Below are 20722 nucleotides of genomic sequence, written 5' to 3'. Positions count from 1 at the left end.
GCGTCTCCACCTGGAATCCAACTCGGGACCCCTCGCACCAAAGACGAGAACGTTAGAGAATATGATATGCGGGACCACTGTATGTTGTAATTCCATCTCAACTGTAGTCTACGGTTCACAATGTATTTTTACTGGAAGGCACTTAAAAATATTCAAGCTGTCCAATCAAACGCTATATAATGCTGCAAGACAGATCTTTGTCATTAACTAAAAGTAAATCAGTACTACCAATAATATATTGGATTTTTTAAAGATTACTCCTTATGTTAATGTTATAAGAATTAAAAATAAAAAGATCAATCGAAAAATTATATCACATTTACTAAAGTCAAAGACCTACTCTGAAATATGGTACACGAAATGAGATAACACGTTTATAGTAAGAAAAAAAAATGTGGGAATAAGAGAGGGAAGAGGTGGTAGTTATATTAAATTATCGTCATTTCGGAATTTCATAAAGTTAGAAGTATGAAATTTGATATTTGTATTTATTTTTATTTAGAATAATTGATCATGTGCCAGACTATATATATATATATATATATATATATATAGAGAGAGAGAGAGAGAGAGAGATATTCAGGGAAGAATCCAAGAGGGAGGGTTACAGGGCTATACCCCCCCCCCCTTGACGCTCAGATATACACTGGATAAAATGAGCTTCAATCCTACTTTACACTGGTTAAAATTTCAAACTTTGGTTTAGTCCCTCCCTTGATCATGTCCTGGATCCACTAATGTATATATACACTTGACCTAGAGGAAAAAGAAAAAAAGAAAGTAGTAGAGGTGGCTCACTTAAATGTAAATCAGATATCATAAAACGCTGAAAGATGTACTTAATTAATTTAAATAAAAAGTCTAAATTTCAAATTTAATGTCCCTAAACTTAAGGAATTTCGAGATTTGAACATCTTTTTGTCTAGAATTTTTATTGGAATGGGATTAAATCGTGGTAACCATGGTTCATTGAGATGGCTATATATCGGAATTTCTTAGCTTCAGAGATTTTTTTTCTTTTTTTTAAATTTTGATATTCCATTTAAAGTAGTTAAACATGGGTATCGCAGTTGTATTTGCGTATTTGATTTGTGCGAATGAAATAGCTGCTTTTACTTTTGGTGGGAAACTTTTATCAATAACGTTACGTAAAGACGAATTAAGGCCATACACTTAAGTTCACAAACTCTCTACACGTCCAGTACACAGGCTGGAGTTTCCATAGAGTAAAAAGGCAGTGTATTGTCAAATATATTCGTTTCAAATTGCACCGTCGCAACCCACAATAACAAGTGATTGTTCTTCACGAATTCAAACTTGGGTAGAAGCCAAAAATAATTTGGCGAAAGAACGCACCATTATTTGTTGGTTTGCCAAATTTCGAACTGGTGATACAATACGACAAAATGTGGCTCGTGGGCCCGAATCAATGTCTCTTGTTTAAGAGAACTCCTAAGAAACACCGTGAAAGTATACCCTCGAAAAAGTGTGTGTGCACTGCAGATTAGCTCGTGTCATTGGAGCAGTCTGTCGTTTGCCGGCTCCGAGTATTCAGTTAAGGTTAAAATATTGGATTCGTGGGTACCGCATGAGGCGACAATTATCAATAAGAATCGCCGTAAAAACGTATTCAGTTCTCCGAGTGTAAAGAATAATCAATAAGTTCTGATGTATCAGGTTATCACTTTGCATTAAATAAGATGTATCTTCTAAGACAATCCTGAACATCAGGACAGTTATTGGACCTTGATCGAATTCCAGAAGGATTTCCAAAACCCTTGGGAAACGCTGTTGGTATGCTGATCTAAGACAAGTTTGATGCATGATTTTTTTTTTTTTTTTCGCGAGGCGAGACCATCAGTGCAGGGAAACTATAATCACAGTGCTGAACTCCAACATCTGCACTTCAGTCTTGCCTCAACCATCCAGAAATGATAAAAAAAATATTGTGTCCTCAAGATTAATTACAATGAACGCGTAAATCTTGTTCAAATGATGTTGCAGGTTCTTCAGGCTTTCCATGAGTTGCAATTTGAAACCCTTCTTCATCTGTCGTATTCTCTTGACGTCTATCCCATCAATTACTATTTTCTCTGGCATCTCAGCCACTTCTTGGAATGAAGACATTTCCTTAATTTGAACAATTAAGCGTGCGGTTAAGGACTCCTTCATATTCAAAACTCCAGAGTCCGGACTTTTTTTTTTTTTTGGCGTGGATTACAATCGTTGTCTGAGTGATAGTAAAATTATATAGTTGCTGGTTTCGACTATTTCGATTACTCAGGTTTTGTATTTTTTTGTTTATTTGTCGGTCCTTAAATTATTCCTTTGGAGTGGCAGGTGAATACGAAATGAAAGAAAGGGTCGGAAAGCGAGTGAAGATCGCGAAGCGCCGCCATTTTCAATCTTTCGGCCCGACAGAAGTTTGTCGATAATGCGGGAAGTGTGACACGAGCATATACGCAAAGAATAGTACAAATGTAGCATCCATTAAACCGTGTGAAAAAGGAGACAGGGTGGATGAGTGGTAGAATCCTTACCTTTGGAGTTTGGGGTCCCTAGTTCTATCATCGACCAGTAAGTAACTGGTAGGCAATATCGTGTCTGTGAGTACTAACATTTCCTACCACATTCTCATTGCTTTAAATCTTCCATTATCATTCGCTTGTTTTAATTGAATATCTCCCTTAGCTTAAAGTACATAAATGTGGAACGTTACAGTGAAACATTTCATTCCATTTAACTTTCTTCGTGCAACATACAGAGTGATCCGTCATTAATGCATACATCAAAAAACACATCAGCTTCCTCGCAATTATGTGGCTAATTTTCGAGTTCAATCCTGGTTTGATGGAAAGCACAATACTTGCGGTATCAATATTTGAGGTACTTCCGACGTTTGTGGCCCTGCCCGAAATAAATTCATATTCACAAAACTGGGAGAGGACATTTTGGTCGTTCAGTTAGAGGAGTACTAAGGTCAAACTGTTACACAAGCACCACCCGTTACCAAGTATAAAATAAATGGAAATTAGCCTTTAATGAGTTTGTAATATATTTTTCGTGTTTTATAATACGGTTTAATCTGTACGTTAGAGATAATCAAATATTCAAACAAAATACAAAATTTGAGATTTAGATACAACATTACATTAAGCTAATAATTAATATCGTAAAATAATCACCAATAGTATATAGAGATACAAAAACCTAACAAAATCGAAGGTATTTCGGGTTGACGTGCAAAGTTGAAATTTGGCAAACTTATAGTTTTAGGAGAAAACCAAACAGAAAAATTGTCAAACGTAACATTTGATCACCTTTTTTTGCTTAATGAATATATATATATATATATATATATATATATATATATATATAAAATACTATAACAATTTTCGAAGAGTAGAAAAGACTGAAAACATCTATGTTAATTAAATTGACTTTTTTGACATCTCATGTTCTAGGCAATTTGCATTGGGGACAAACATTTAACATTCATCCCCGCCAAGTGAACTTTGTGGTGGACAAACACCGTCTGCGTGGGTCTTCTCGGGGTTTTCCCGTTTCCTCCCACTTTCTCCATTCCACCATTTCATTCATTATTCAACATCACCGTCTCCTTTAGCCTAACCGGCATAAGCGTGGGACGTAAAACTCAAAGATTTCATTTTTAAAGTTCAGTATGCTTGTATTTCCAAGTTTAGGGGGGGGGCTAAAAAAATCTTTCCCATGTTAAATGAAACGCAGTATACACCCCATAACTATTAGGCATTTACAGTAGACCTACAGTGGTGCAATTTGGCATGTTTGTAGCCTCCAAGACTAGTCCACAAGAAAAAAAAATAAAAAAATGATCTTTTTCAGGTACCTAGAGGTAATGAAAAACTCAAACGTTTAGGCGCTTCTAATTTAAATAGAAACTCAAAAATTGGCACGCTCGTATGTTTTTTTTTTAAGTAACAAACAAGGCAATAATAACATATAACCGGTTGAAAATGCTCCAAGAGCATTACCAGAACAAACTTAAAAAGACTTATAACCAAAACGCGTTATAATCAATTGTTATGTATAATTTATTATTATATTCATTAAACAATTCTTGTAATATATATCTATCCATTTATAATTTCCTTGAGTACTTTTTTCCCCACATTCTATTCTGTTAAACGTTCTACAATATTTTCTTACGAAACCACGTGTTCAAAACGGAGAGCTCGAAATTAAAAAAAAAAAATGCAAAATATCATTTTTCTATGACTTACGGCTCCCGAGATATGACTCCTTAAATCTGCTGGTCTGATTTTTTTTTTTTTTTTTTTGCCAATATCTGGGGACGGTCGCCAGTTGGCTAGTGGTCGCCGGTTATTTTTGGTTCCATAATGTTTACCATCCTCTTAGGTATTGATCAACATCAATATGGTCTCTCTGTGACTTACGGTTCCCGAGATATGGCTCTTTAAATCCCCTGAAATCGGAACTTTTTTGACAAATATTTCGGGAACGGTAAGAACGATGCGAAAAATACCAAAACGCTCAGATAGTTTTTGATGCTCTATCGAATGGAATGCTCAAAATTTAAAAATTCACAAATAACACACAATCACACACACACACACACACACACACATATATATATATATATATATATATATATATATATATATATATATATATATATATATATATATATACAGAGAGAGAGAGAGAGAGAGACCTAGAAAAGTTCTATGTTTTTTTTTTTTTAAGGTCCGAACCTAGGCATCTTGAATGGGACTACTTCCATACCTAGAAATGTTTAGGTACCTTTAGCAATTGTATGACCTTGAAAGTTTGTGAGATTTAGATTTTGCTACGCAACCAAGAGGAAAAGTTCAAATGTTGGTTTCTTAGTGAAAAAAAAATGACTGTACTAAAATGGTATATGGATTGCATATTTCTTTCATAGAGTATTTGGTTTCATTTGTTTGTCAGACACATCTGCCACCTTAATTCAAATTAAAAGAAAGTTCGGAAATTAAAAGAAAGTTTTAAACTTCACTAATATTGACCCTTGAAGGAAAAAAAAACATATTTTTAATTATTGTTGGGATTTATTGTCTTTTTCTTGCTTCCTATTTTTGGAACAACTTTTGTTTCGATCACTTTTTCGACATGGCATTTGGTTTCAAAACAACAACCGTTTTAAAATTTAAAACATCTGTAACTTCCTTACTACTGATCGTAGATAAAAAGATAAAAAAGACAATGTTTTAACAAAAACATAAATGTTCGAAAAATAAATAAATAAATAAACTGTTAGGTATGAAGACCTTACTTAGCCGATGGCTACTCTCTAATATGACTTTCTGAGTCAGCTGCATAGACTGACTCACTGACAAAATCCCGAGTATTTCCTGTTCAAGTGGAAAATTGAAATTAGGCATGCTTATTAAGAAAACATCTTAAAAGGTATCCAAAAGAGAGAAACAAACACTAACATTTCTAAAAGTATATTTTTGTACATTTCCAGAAGGAAAAACAAAAACTATAGATTCTGCACTAATATTGAAAGCTTCCGATCATTGTATATGTCTTTCCCTTCCAATTTCCCTAGGAATGCTAGGAAGTGTTACTTCCACTGGGGCTGTACTTGGACTTAAATGGCATCTGGACTGCCACCCATCAACTTAGTATAAATATAAACTAATGACTTGACACTAATATCGGTCATTTTTGATTACCGGGTTCTACCTTGCCACCTTATCACCATCCTCGGATGGTAGGGGGGCTGAAATTAGATTTGAAACTACATCGGTAATGCCACAATATATCTCAGTGACTGAGGAAAGTATGAATTCGACACTAATGTCCGTCGTTCTCGATAATTTTCACTTACCACCCCCTTTCATTCCCTTTAAGTCTTAACCCCACAGCATTATTTTCCAGATTATAAGTAATACATGTAGCAAGTGTGATTTACATACGTTCCATGCATTATCGAGTTTATACTGAAACACACACACACATCTATCTATATATTTATCTATCTATCTATCTATCTATCTATCTATCTATCTATATATATATATATATATATATATATATATATATATATATATATATATATACACGTATACTTCAGTGCAACTGTGGAACGCCCAAAAAAAAAGCTTGAACCAATTTGGTGTGAGAGTTAGGGTCTTCTAGTACTCCAGAGTAACGTGAGAAGAGGGTAACATTTAAGAATAAATGAAAATTACTTCTATTAATATGGAATTAATAGTTTGTCCGGTTGATGTAATGAATAGTGTCACTTCAGATATCCATCAGAGCTCAGCTTCCATCGCCATGGGGTCGGAAGGCAAGAAGTCAAAAACGAAATGCCAGAAATTACCAATATTAATGTCAAACCTATAGTTCTCAGTGTCATGAGAAAACGGCTAATCTGTTAGAAATTATTTTCGAACTTGGTTAGAACACACCTCAAGATATGCTTTCACCATATCACTTTGGTTAAAATGCCTCTTGTGGGGGTAGGGTATTTCGAAATATATACCAAATGTGCACTATCTTCCGGACTTTTGTCATTATTTTTCATTGAAGTACGTATCCTAAAAGGGAAAATAGTTTTAGTATTTTTCATAGACCTAATCCTTCATGTGAAGAACAGACATTTCAGCCCTTTCCGTAAATTATTTTGTTCATGAACACATATGCATAATAGCGTACAACTTCCCTTTAAAAAAGAAAGTCCAAAATAGGTAGTTTATTCTTAAGAGTTTTCGTTTCTTTTTTAAGATTTTTTTTTTCGACAATAAGACTTTTTTTATTCATATTTTATTATAATTCAGGGATAACTGGTCCATAGCATGGTTTAGCTTCAGGAATGGGAGTGCGATTCAGTTTCGCGAAGCCTTTTTTCCCCTTCAATTACCCTTGCACTTCTAAGCCTAGTATGTTCATATTTGGTTATGAACCTAGATAAGATATTCGATATTTTTTTATACTGTGCCTGATATATGTTGTACATTTTGTCAAACATTTAGTATTCCTGGAAACGCGCTAGGCCAATATATTTATGGCTAATCATGCAAAAATGACATTCTCCATCATTATTTCTTAAAGAGACTAATACAATACTTTAGTGCATATTTTTTGTTATTATTATTATTTCGTGTATCACATAAACAAGTTCGGTCGTAATTTGATAAACAGTATGACATTCTTTTTCCAAACTCTTATAAATCAAAATGTTCATTTTCAGATGCACTAAATCAAATGCTCAGAATTTCCATACCTATGAATATGACGGTAAAAGTCATAGCAAACCAAATTAATCCTTTTTTTTCATCCTATCTTCTTTACCTTGTATTTTCTCTCATTTCTTATCTTTCAAGCTAGTTTCCAAGTAGTTTCAGAGATCGATGTGAAAAGACAATATACACCACAATAGAATCCATCGTGGCAACGGAACAAACGAAAACGTGCCTGGAATACACAAGAGGTATCTCTGAAGGAACGTCGCTGTCTTTTGTATAGAAATCTACATTGTTATCTCGGATGTAGGCATAATATCACGTAGAATTCACGAAAATTCTTAATTCTAATACATCATCTGGAAAGTTTGTCTATTAACTTTTTGTTTTGTGTTTTCTTAGAGGTAGAAAGTTTCTGATTTTGTCAACACATATATTTCAACAGGGACTAACTATACATATATAATTATAAAGAAATGTATTGTTTTTGTGATTAAAACTTTCAAAATCAATATGCAAGAAAAAAGCTGGGTGGTATTCAAACTGTATGATTATTTAATTTTTGTATTGACGTTTGTCAGCAAAGTCCTCCTAGATCGCTGGACCGATTTTGATATTTCTTGGTACACTCCTGTCCAAAATCATTGTCACATATCCATAACTGTCTTCTTGTAAGAATATAATTTAATAAAGATTTTGCAGGGTGCTTTTAATACTGATACTATACATATAATCTGGAAATGTATATTTGTAGTAAATTTCAAAGGAAAAGAATTATAAATATGAAAATTAGAGTGAGTAAAACAAAATATTGCTAAATGGACAAGAAAGTTCTATTTTCGTTTTATTGTTCTTATCTACTGCTCTTTTGACATGAAATTTGCCACATACATGTCTTTGCCGAGTGTACACATACTAACAGTATAAGAAATACCGGGCGAATTCGTTATCAAATTATATTTCTATAACAACATATTGATAGACATGCGGCAATAATTTTGGACATAAGTGTACATCTCTGGAACATAGCTAACTTGGATATTTGTCATATTGCATTGGTTAAAATTTGTATTATGAACGTGAACAAGTGTTAAAACTTACGCAAACATGAGTATCTCACAATACTCTCAACTTAGGAAGATGCAACTTAATATATATATTTATCTTTTAAAGTAATACGTCCTGTGATCTAGCATTTTTGAAAATTACAATTTCAAAGGGCGATATTTTTGTCCGTGAACTTTCCCAGCTGCACCGATTTGGACTATTTTTCGTATATAACTGTACCTTGGCGAAAGGTACTTGCTAGTGTATTTTCGGAAAGGAAGTAAAAGGAGTGGGAGAATGACACAAAAGTAATCGAAACCGATCGATATTAGTGTCTAATCTATAGTTCTCGGTGCTGCTGAATTTTTAGTAACACTTCTGACGTCGTTGAAGTCCTTCTTCAGTCCGATCATTAGGGACTGGGCTGGGAAGAGAGTGCCATCTAAAAAATAATAGAAAACGTTCAATATTAGTGTCCAATCCGTGAGATGACTAGTGTTGCTTTGTATGCTGTTGAAGTCCAACTTCATACCTTATGTGTTCCCTGAGTAAGGATGAAAGTAAACATGGATATGCTTTTCTCATTCGCATTCTAATTGGTTGAAGTTAATTAGTAGGCGTGTCTTAATTTACTTTGTAATGTAAGTAGTAGAATGTGACATTTGTGATAATTAAAGTAGTAAAGTCATTTAGAAATTTGAGAGGTACATGAGTTGTTATACACATTATAATAAATATGAAATTGATGATGAATAAGATGATTTTTTTCATCTATGCATAAGAAATACATGTTGAAAATATTTCTAATTATTTTTTTTAATGAAATTATATATAAATAGCGTGAAACGAAATTCTGAACAATATCGAATTTACGCTCATGAAAATAATTCTTTGTGCTATGAGAAAATATAATTAGTTTATTGTCATTAGAGTATTCTCGATAAACTATAATTGGGTCGAGATTTATGCTATTATGGAATATAAATTTGTTGAATTAGAGTATCACAGAAGGGAAAAAAATGCTTGTGTTGTTTAGTGTAAGACGTATTAGTGAAAATAATTTATAGACGTTTATTTCGAGTTTGTTTAAAATTTATTCTAGTTAACACCCTCAGAATCACCAAGGCCTTTGGAGAGGTGCGATGGTACTTTAATTATTGACCTCTCGGACTCTCCATCATCATTGGAAGGCAGACAACTCTTGACATATTTGCTGGGGACAGAGTTTTATCCTTGCTGGCGATGAGCATTTAACCTCCACAACCGGAAACAAAGTCTTTTTCCATTCAGATTGGAAGATATAGAATCTCAGATACTTGAAACAGAATTCTTACCAGGAACACAGTACGTATATTTACACTTGTTAAACACACAATCTCTGGTATATAGAATAGAGTTTTTCGCGTTATCTGATTTATTGAGGTAAGAAGAAGGAGAAAGAGAAGGGACAGAAAATATCCCCCGGTTCAGAACTGGGATCTGGATGATTTTTTTTAATTTACCCTCTGAGTGTACAATTGAACCGACAATGTTTGATTGTGCTAAATGCTATATAGCATATTGAAAACTGAACGATGTATGTTTGCTTCGCTTGTGGTTTCGGGGATGCCAATCGATGGAACATGACTGTACCGTTTGGGACACTGAATCTGTTGAACGAAAAGCGATAGATATAATAACAAAAGTCGAAGTACACAATGAATTATTAAGAACATGCAGAAAAAAGGCACGGACATCCGTTTGTGACGATGTGGAACTTTATCGAGCGTTTTTGGGATATTGTATGCGGCTTCGGATATAGACATATTTTATTGAAAATACTTTTGAATAAGACTATGAGAATTATGCGGACATGTAATCAGGCCCGCAACTAGAGGGGTCTAGGGGGACTGGCTCACCTAAACTTTTCGTGGCCCCGCTAGACCATAATACAAAATGCTATTATTAATACAAAATATCACAATTTAGATATTTGTAAGATAATTTTTTAATGACTTGCCCCCTAACTTATTCATGACCCCCAAACCTCTTTAGCTGATTTCGGGAATGCATGTAATGAAATGTGTGTGTTCGGGCTCTGTTTTGATTTTCATTTTAATATATTAATTTTTATTTTTATCATTTAAAAAAAAAAAAAAATAGTCAAGAAGTGTTCATGTATTGTGACTGAGAATCGTAGACAAAACATTTGTAAAACTTGTGTTAGAAACAATGAGTCTTATGTAGAGTCGTTCTGACGCATGATTAGTGGCATATTAAAGACTTCGACTAGCATATGCGTTCTGCTGTAGTCAGGCCTTTAGTATGACGCTAGTCATACATCAAAACGACTCTGCATGAGGTGGTATAAGTTCATACTTACGCTCAAATCGATTAAGTGGTACGGAACATAATTATGGAGCTTATTTTGGAAATCACTTGTTGAGTTATAAAATTTTAGTTGAATTCTTTGAAGTCTGTCATGAACGACATCGTGAAATTTCAATTACAAACTTAAGAAAAAGTGTGTTCCTGTTTCGAAGAATCCCTTTTTGCAGAAAGGGGTACATAAGTTTGTGGAAATCCTGTACTGCACCAGAAGTACGCCGTTATTTGTATTGCATTTTGAGAAATTGATTCCATCGTAATATTGTAGCCACATAATTGTAAGTAACAAATAAATTATTTTATAAATTATTCAGAAGGTCAAGATGTCTGATATATCAGCACACTATAAACTGAAAGGGAATATCTGTAAAGTGAAACGAACGAAAAGATACGGCTGGATGGAACATGTAAAATGTGTCCACATCTATTTTCATAGTTTTATATATTGCATGGAAAGCATTTTGAACATTTCCTCGCTCCTCTTCTGCATATTGCAAAGCAAAAATCAGTCATTGTGCACATCCATGCCTCAGCAAATCAAGAAAAAAATAGGGATGCGCACGAGTCGAGTCGAGTCGAGATTTAAGCCTGTCACGACTCGTCTCGAGAAAATGTTGTCTCGACTCGTGTCTCGACTCGAAAATATGTTTCTGTCTCGACTCGAGTCTCGACTCGACATGTTCTGTCTCGACTCGACTCGAATTCGAGTCGAGACGTCTCGAAATTCGAGTCGAGGCAAAATATACGAGTTAAAATATAAGTAGTAATCGCCCCACTTGGTCTCACTTTGGACTTTGACCCCGACCTTTGTGACGTCATACGTCAAAGGTCAATGACCTTGGCCCAGGGTCAATGACCTAGGGGTACCTTGGCCCACCCCCTAAATTTTGGCAGGGGTACCTAGGACCACCCCCTTAAATTTTGGAAATTGCCAAATCTAAAAATTTGGTATGGTAGCCTAGGACCACAGTATGTACCTCTAACAGTATTGGGTGTCTATGTCGTTCCCTTTTATGGGTAAAAAATTGCCAAAAAGTCAAATTTCGGGGGTTTTTGACCTAATTTATCCCCTTTGATTAGGTGTTATTACCCTATATGGTTATATGGGCGTATACAGGGGTCCATTCCCTTTCATAGCATATGGGTATATTAATGCACCCCTTGAAATTTTTGGAAGGGGTACCTTGGCCCACCCCTTAAATTTTGGAATTTGCCCAATTTAAACATTGGGTATTATAGTATAGGACCCTAATATCTATTATGATAAATTTGGGTGGTCCACCTCATTCCCTTCTAGGGGTACAAAATTGCCAAACTATAAACGTAAGCAATACGTTATACCACGTGTTTGGTTTTTGGCTCAATTTATCCCCTTTGATGAGGTGTTATTACCTTATATGGTTATATGGTCATGTATAGGGGTCCATTCCCTTTTATAAGATGTGGGTATATTTGTGCACCCCTTGAAAAATTTGGGAGGGGCACCTTGGCCCACCCCTTAAATTTTGGAAATTGACCAATTTAAACATTTGGTATTATAGTACTGCACCCTAACATGTATTATGATAAATTTGGGTGGTCCACCTTGTTCCCTTCTAGGGGTACAAATTTGCCAAAATTTTAGTACAACCACGTGTTTGGTATTTTGGCCCAATTTATTTCCTTGGATGAAGTCCTATTACCTTATATGGTTATGTATAGGGGTCTATTCCCTATCATAAGACATAGGTACATTTGTGCACCTCCAGGAGGGGTACCTTGGCCCACCCCTTAAATTTTGGAAATTGACCAATTTAAACATTTGGTATTATAGTACAGGTCCTCAATATGTATCATGATAAATTTGGATGGTCTACATCGTTCCCTTTTAGGGGTACAAAAATTGCCAAAATATAAACGTTGTACCACGTGTTTGTTTTTTTGGTCCATTTTATCCCCTTTGATGAGATCCTATGATTACAAGGGGTCCATATCCTATCATAAGACATGGGTATATTGTTGCACCCTTCTTAAATTTTGGCAATGGGGGTCCACTGAAATTGTCCAATTGAAGCATAGTACAGGACCTCAATATGTTTCGGTGGTCCTATTTTCAAATTTTTAAGTACAACCATGTGTTCGGTTAATGACTCAATGTATCCTATTTGATAAGGTATGGACGGTATCTCCTTTCAATTTGGTAGTACCCTTCGGGTGTAGTACGGTCACGTGATCAATGATTTGGTTTTTGATGCGCGACGAGGTCCCTGGTCAATGTTCTCTAGGAAAGATTCTTGGCATTTAAAACTTTTTTTTTCAACTTTTCAAACTAAAAAAAATGAAAACAAAAATTGAAACGAAAAAATTTCGAAACAAAAATGTTCAAACAAAAATTTTAAACAAAAAATTCGAACATTTTTTAAACTTAAATTTCAAACAAAAAGTTTTTTTAGTTTGAAACAAAAAAAATTTTAAACAAAAAAAATTGGAAACGAAAAATTTCAAAACAAAAATTTCGAACAAAAAAAAATTTAAACAAAAAATTTTGCAACAAAAAAATTAAAAATTTTCAAACGAAAAAAATTTCAAACAAAATTTTGAAACAAAAAATTTCAAACAAAAAATTTGGAAACGAAAAAAAAAATTGAAACGAAACATTTTCAAACAAAAAATTTTGAAAGAATAAATTTACAAACAAAAAAATTTCAAACAAAAATTTGAAAAAAATTTGAAAAAAAAATTTCAACAAAATTTTTGAAACAAAAATTTCAAAACAAATTTGAAACGAAAAATTTTCAAATAGAATTTAAATCAAACAGTGATCAGCTTTCACGGTTAACCGTTAAACTTTATCCGGTTTTTAACTATTCGATTAACAAATAAACGGTTTTCAACTATTCGATTAACAAATAAACGGTTTTCAACTACTCGATAAACAGATGAACTGTTTCTTTCCTTTTCACACCAGTGAGTGCAAGAATTTACAAACTAAAACAAAAAAATTTGTACTCGCTTTAAATACGCATCATTTTTGAAACAAGGTGTTAGTGTTCATCATGGATACACAGTGGAAACATCCATTTACCTGTATTCTCGCAGGGCCTAGTGGGTGTGGAAAAACGTATTTTGTGAAGCGATTACTGTCACATCTCCCAACCATGATCAATGCAAAATTTCGTAAGATATACTGGTATTATGCAGAATGGCAAGACGTGTATGCAACAATGCCAGTTCCAGTAGAATTTCACGAAGGACTTCCACGAATAAAAGATTTTCAGCCTCAAGATGGACCACATTTGATTATTATTGATGACCATATGCGAGAAGTGAATAGTGATATTGTTGATATGTTCACAAAAGGATCACATCATCGAAATATTAGTGTGATTTTTATAACACAAAATGTATTTCATCAAAGTAAAGCAAATAGAAATATGAGTTTAAATTGTTCGTATTTGGTGTTGTTTAAAAATCCACGTGACAAGTCACAAATCAAGCATATGAGTTATCAAATCATGCCTGAGCATCCACTGTTTCTACAAGAAAGTTATGCAGACGCAACAAGAAATCCACATGGTTATTTACTGATGGATCTTAAACAAGATACACCCGATGAAATGCGATTTCGTACAAATATTTTTCCCGACGATTTGCATCATTATGTTTACGTACCAACAAAACATGTTTAAATTATTGTGCATGTGAAAAGAATGATTTAGTCTGTCACGATGTCTCCTACAGTGAAACACGCTGATCTGCTACGTGCTCTGCACAAAGCTAAACCAAGATTGCGTAAAGCTATTATTGCCAATGCAGACGCTTCATTAATTCATAGTATTTGTGAATGTTGTTATAATGTCTTAAAAGGCAATGTTCCACTGACAAGTGCGCAGAAGTCAAGATTAAAGCGTTACAAGAACACGCTCCGCTATCTGGTGGACAATACAAAATCATTGGATAAAAAGAAGAAACATTTAGCCGTACAACAAGGAGGATTCTTACCTGCATTACTTGCACCTATTGTAGGAAGTGTGTTATCCAGTATTTTGTTTAAACAATAAACATCATGGAACATAGCAAGAAGATGGTTTTAGTGCCACCAGAAATGCTTCAACGAATGCATGCATCATCATCCCGTGTGAGTGAAAATCGAGAATCTAATCTCGATCGTGAAATGCAATCTATATTGAATACATCGTATCCAAGTGATGAAGAAAAATGGAATCAGTACAATAGAATATTACAGAAATATCTTTATGTGATACGTAAACAAGAAGAACCAATACCACTTACAATTACATCAATGAAACCTGATGGTGACGTCCCGAATGTTGGCGATAGCACGAAACAAGAAATTTTAGCCGCAATACCACAAATGTATCGTAAGAAAGCCGAACTACTATTCCGTCGTTTAAAACAAGATGACGCAATTACGTGGGATCATAAAGGAACAGTGTACATCAACGATAATAAACTACATGGATCCAATATTGTAGATTTAATGTGCGATGTGACTCGACCGAGGAAACATTCTAATCCTCAAGGCTGGGAATTGTTTTGCAACTACCTTGCATCGTCAAACACACCTCAAGAATTGATCGGTAATCCACGGAGATTAAACTATATTGTCAAGCATAATAGTACAACAGCATCTGAAGGACCTGCACCACCAAAACCGGTACCTGAATTATTTTCTTCCGGAGAAGCAGAAGAAGAAGAAGAAGATGATGATGATGTTTTAGAAGTCCGACCAAAAAGAAAACGTATCATTCCACAATGGTCAACGTACAAACCATGAACAAAAAGTTGAAATCCATTTATTACAATCCAGCACATCCTGCATCATTTTCTACTGCAAAGAAATTATGGCAAGCCACAGGAAAATCTATACCTCTAGCCAAAATAAAACTTTGGTTAAACAAACAACCTACCTACACGTTACATCGTCCTGTACGTCGTCGTTTCCGTAGAGATTTTTATCTTGTCAACAATATTGATGATCAATGGGAATGTGATTTAAATGATTTACAATCACTTCAAAACTATAATGACAATTACCGCTATATTCTTACAGTGATTGATGTGTTTAGTCGGTACGGGTGGGCTGTACCACTAAAATCAAAAAGTGCCGAGGATATAGTGAATGCATTTGAAATGATTTTCTAGGAGAGGAAACCAATTGTGCTACGTAGTGATCAAGGAACTGAATTTACCAACAAGACAGTACAAAAGTTTCTCAGGAAACACAACGTGCAACATGTTACAACAAAGGATCCAGATATTAAAGCCAGCATCGCAGAAAGATTTAATCAGACATTGAAACATCGTATGTGGAAATACTTTACCAAATATCAAACATACAATTACATCAAAGTATTGCCTTTACTTGTAAAAGCATACAATGAAAGTCGGCATTCCAGTATTAAAATGGCACCTGCAAACGTTTCTCAGGACAATTTACTGGAGGTGTGGCATAACTTATACGACAAAAAGCTACAACGTTCAAAACAAGATACGGATTTATCTGTTGGTGATACTGTTCGTATAAGTAAAACAAAACGTATCTTTGACAAGGGTTACCTCGAGAACTGGACTTGGGAAATATTCAAAGTAAAAGCCATTGTACCAAGAAACCCACCAGTGTATCGACTAGAGGATTTAAATCATCAACTTATCGATGGTGTTTTCTACAGAGAAGAATTACAACCAGTACCGCTCCCTTCGACGTTCCTCATCGATAAAATATTACGTACAAGAACAAATGGTCGCAGAAAGGAGTATCTCGTCCAGTGGAAAGGATATCCTTCCTCATTCAATTCGTGGATACCTGCAACTTCATTGAAGAAGAAGAAGAATGGAACCTGATCAAGATTTTTACGTTACACTTCCCAGTAATAGTTCCATGGATTATTTTCCAGAAAATACATTGACTTCATATATTACGAAATTACAACGACGTGTAGAGTTTCGCCAGAAATGGGATGTGGCAATTGTAGAGATTCATTATCCACATTCTTTGCTGAACATTAACAGTGAAAACAATAAAATATATTACAAATCATCAAGTAGTAATGATCAAGAACCGTGGAAGGTTGTAACGATCCCTGTACGCTATTATAACAATATACGGGATCTTATTCATGCAATTAATATACATCATAAAGAAACCAATTTATTTATATCTCATGACGCAACTAATAATATATGCCTCATAAGACATCCCAAAAAGGAAATCCATACTTCTGTACAAATCTCACCAAGTGTTAGTTTAATGCTTGGATTTGACCCGAAAAGTGATTTAAAAGATATGGAAAAGGGACAATATACACCGGATGTACGATTAGGCTTACCATCACAAATGTACGTCTATTGTGACATTATTGAATCTGTCATTGTTGGAGATACAATGGTACCCTTGCTACGAATTGTCAACATGGATCCTGTGAATCATACTTTTGGAAGTCATGCAGTACAAATCTTTAATCCTGCACATTATGTTCCGGTGGAAAAAATGAATTTTGAGCAAATACAAATCGATATAAGGGATAGCACAGGTCATCAGATGCCATTCACCTTTGGAACGTTGTGTACAAAACTACATTTCCGTCGTCGTCGTCATGACTGATCCGTATTTGCAATACTACCAAAAACAAGCGTTGTCCGGTATCGGCAACGTCTATGTGGGAAGTCCCTATCAAGCAGGACATGGCATTGGAAGTTTCCTTGGTGGCTTATTTCGTTCAGTGTTACCACTTGTGAAGCAAGGAGCTAAAACTGTGGGAAAAGAATTATTAAAATCAGGTGCCAATATGATTAATGACGTTGTGATCTCGAATCAACCGCTGGAAGAATCGTTTCATCAACGGATGCAAGAGGCAAAATCAAATTTACAAGAAAAAGCTAAAAATAAGTTGAAAACTATGCTGGGAAGTGGATATCATAAACGAAAATGGGATGACTGCTCTCAGTTTGAGGTTGACCTTCCAACGATCAACAACACCATCAATCCTACGAAGAGACGTAAATTATCACATAAGAAGAAGAAGAAATCATTGGCATCGTCACCAGATATTTTTGATTAATTCAACGATGGCTTTCTTACATCATCAATCCTGTGAATGTGTAAAAAGTGAATTGGACATTTTTTCAACGTTGCCCACGCAAACCAGTGTTCTGGACAATCGTATTATAGGCTACAAACCAATTAGTTCAATAGCTGAAAATTCACCAATAGAATTTGTAGTGAGTGGTAGCAGTGATGAATATATTGATCTACCACAAACCTTATTATACATCCAAGCACAAATTGTGAAACCAGATGGTTCCTCCTTCACCAATACGGATAAAGCAATTGCACCTGTCAATGATTTTCTAAATGCTATGTTTAGTGAAGTACAAATCTACTTGAACAATAAACTGATTTCATTTCCGTCACATAATCATCCATATCGTTCGTACATGGAAAAACTGCTCAATTATAGTGATGGAGCTAAAAATACACATTTACAAACAGCAATGTGGTTTCAAGATACGGCTGGTCATATAAACGCAACCACAAGTGAGAACAAAGGATTTCAACAACGCTATGAACTGACAAAACAAAGTATGAAATTCGATATGATTGGACATCTTCATTGTGACATTTTTAATCAAGATAAATTTTTAATTCATGGAGTGGAATTACGTGTGAAACTTATTCCTGCAAAACCAAACTTTTGTCTCATGGCCGGTGAAAGTGGTGTCAATGCAAAAATCAATATTCTAGATGCATCGTTGCAGGTAAAAAAAGTCAGCATCAGCCCTAGTGTTAAATTGGCACACAATAAAATTTTACAATCTACACCGGCAAAGTATCCTCTGACAAGGGTTCAAATGAAATCATTTACCATCCCGAAGGATATACAATCCAAAACTATTGATAACCTGTTTATGGGAACATTGCCAAATCGTATTATTGTAGGATTTACATCGAATGAAGCATCCAGTGGAACTATTACCACCAATCCATTTGAATTTCAACATCTAAACATTAATTTCTTTACATTGTACGTGGATGGAAAAGCTGTACCTTCAAAACCATTGCAACCCAACTTTGAAGAAAATCTCTACATTTCATCGTACCACACATTGTTCTCAGGCTCTGGCATACATTTTACCAATACTGGAAATACAATTTCAAGAGCCGACTACAAGAATGGATATACACTGTTTGTATTTGACCTAACTCCCGATTCTTCTGCTGGAGATTGTCACTATTGGAATTTACAACGACATGGCGCCATCCGATTGGAAGTTCATTTCCAAGAGAAATTAGCAGCACCTGCAAACTGTATTGTGTATGGAGAGTTGTCCTCACTCCTAGAGATAGACCACCAGCGCAACATTATCCTGGACTTTTAAATTACAAGGTACGTATACGTTATGTATCATTTCCATTCACGATGTTGAATACATTACAATTAGCTAGTGCTTTACACGGTAGTCCATTATTCAGAAATCATTTTACCGGGGTATTTGCAAGCGATGAGTTGCCCTCACGGATTTCTCTTCCTCTGGCAATGATTGTAAATACAGATCCATCCACAAAACTAGGAAGTCATTGGATTGCGATTTATATTGATCATCGCGGTGTTGGAGAATATTTTGACAGCTATGGCCTTCCTCCTTATGTACCACAACATGTTGCATTCTTAAAACTTCATTGTATGTACTATAAATATAATAATAGCCAAATGCAAAGTCTTGGTTCATCCGTATGTGGTTATTATGCTTATTTTTATTTGTGCTGTAAAGCCCAAGGAAAATCTCTGCGTGAAATTCAATACTTGTTCACAACAGTACCCACGGTTAATGATCGTAGACTGCTGCAATATACCTTCCAGGTAATTTTATCATATTTATCATTGCAAATGTATTGTTTAATCATCACCTATTTCTATACTAATCATCTTTTTCCTCGTTCTTTTTTACAGAATTCAGAATACGAAGCTTTGCAAACGGGTGCTATGCTGCAAAACATGGAAACAAATCATTACAATCAAGAAGAGGAGGCGGTCTAATGAAGAAACCCAGCTCAATATACAAACATTGTCAATAAGAAAGAAAAAGAAGAAACCAGAAAAATGAATAAAATACAATTTATACTTATTTATGTGTTTTTATTGTCCATTCCATATACAACGTTATCAGATTCTCCTAAAGAACTGTGCGATATAAGACGAGAACCCTGGACAAAGTTTCCACCTAATTCCTAGAGAACATTGACCAGGGACCTCGTCGCGCATCAAAAACCAAATCATTGATCACGTGACCGTACTACACCCGAAGGGTACTACCAAATTGAAAGGAGATACCGTCCATACCTTATCAAAGAGGATACATTGAGTCAGTAACCGAACACATGGTTGTACTTAAAAATTTGAAAATAGGACCACCGAAACATATTGAGGTCCTGTACTATGCTTCAATTGGACAATTTCAGTGGACCCCCATTGCCAAAATTTAAGAAGGGTGCAACAATATACCCATGTCTTATGATAGGATATGGACCCCTTGTAATAATAGGATCTCATCAAAGGGGATAAAATGGACCAAAAAACAAACACGTGGTACAACGTTTATATTTTGGCAATTTTTGTACCCCTAAAAGGGAACGATGTAGACCATCCAAATTTATCATGATACATATTGAGGACCTGTACTATAATACCAAATGTTTAAATTGGGCAATTTCCAAAATTTAAGGGGTGGGCCAAGGTACCCCTCCTGGGGGTGCACAAATGTACCTATGTCTTATGATAGGGAATAGACCCCTATACATAACCATATAAGGTAATAGGACTTCATCCAAGGAAATAAATTGGGCCAAAATACCAAACACGTGGTTGTACTAAAATTTTGGCAAATTTGTACCCCTAGAAGGGAACAAGGTGGACCACCCAAATTTATCATAATACATGTTAGGGTGCAGTACTATAATACCAAATGTTTAAATTGGTCAATTTCCAAAATTTAAGGGGTGGGCCAAGGTGCCCTTCCCAAATTTTTCAAGGGGTGCACAAATATACCCACATCTTATAAAAGGGAATGGACCC

General features: G+C 35.0%; 1 long non-coding RNA gene across 1 annotated transcript in view; it reads left to right on the top strand.

Annotated features, from left to right (window-relative positions):
• The first annotated feature begins 8579 nt into the window (after positions 1-8579).
• LOC145687545 (uncharacterized) overlaps positions 8580-20722 on the top strand; it is a 664494-nt gene continuing 652351 nt past the window's right edge. The window contains exons 1-2 of the long non-coding RNA XR_014131684.1: positions 8580-8590; positions 9558-9626. This is a non-coding gene — a long non-coding RNA (uncharacterized LOC145687545). The remainder of the gene's footprint in view (positions 8591-9557; positions 9627-20722) is intronic.

This window comes from Thermobia domestica, chromosome 6 (assembly GCF_964235325.1).
Source record: "Thermobia domestica chromosome 6, izTheDome1.hap1.1, whole genome shotgun sequence".
NCBI lineage: Eukaryota > Metazoa > Arthropoda > Insecta > Zygentoma > Lepismatidae > Thermobia > Thermobia domestica.
Note: the sequence above shows the minus strand (reverse complement) of the source record. Positions and strands in the feature narration are given on the sequence as shown.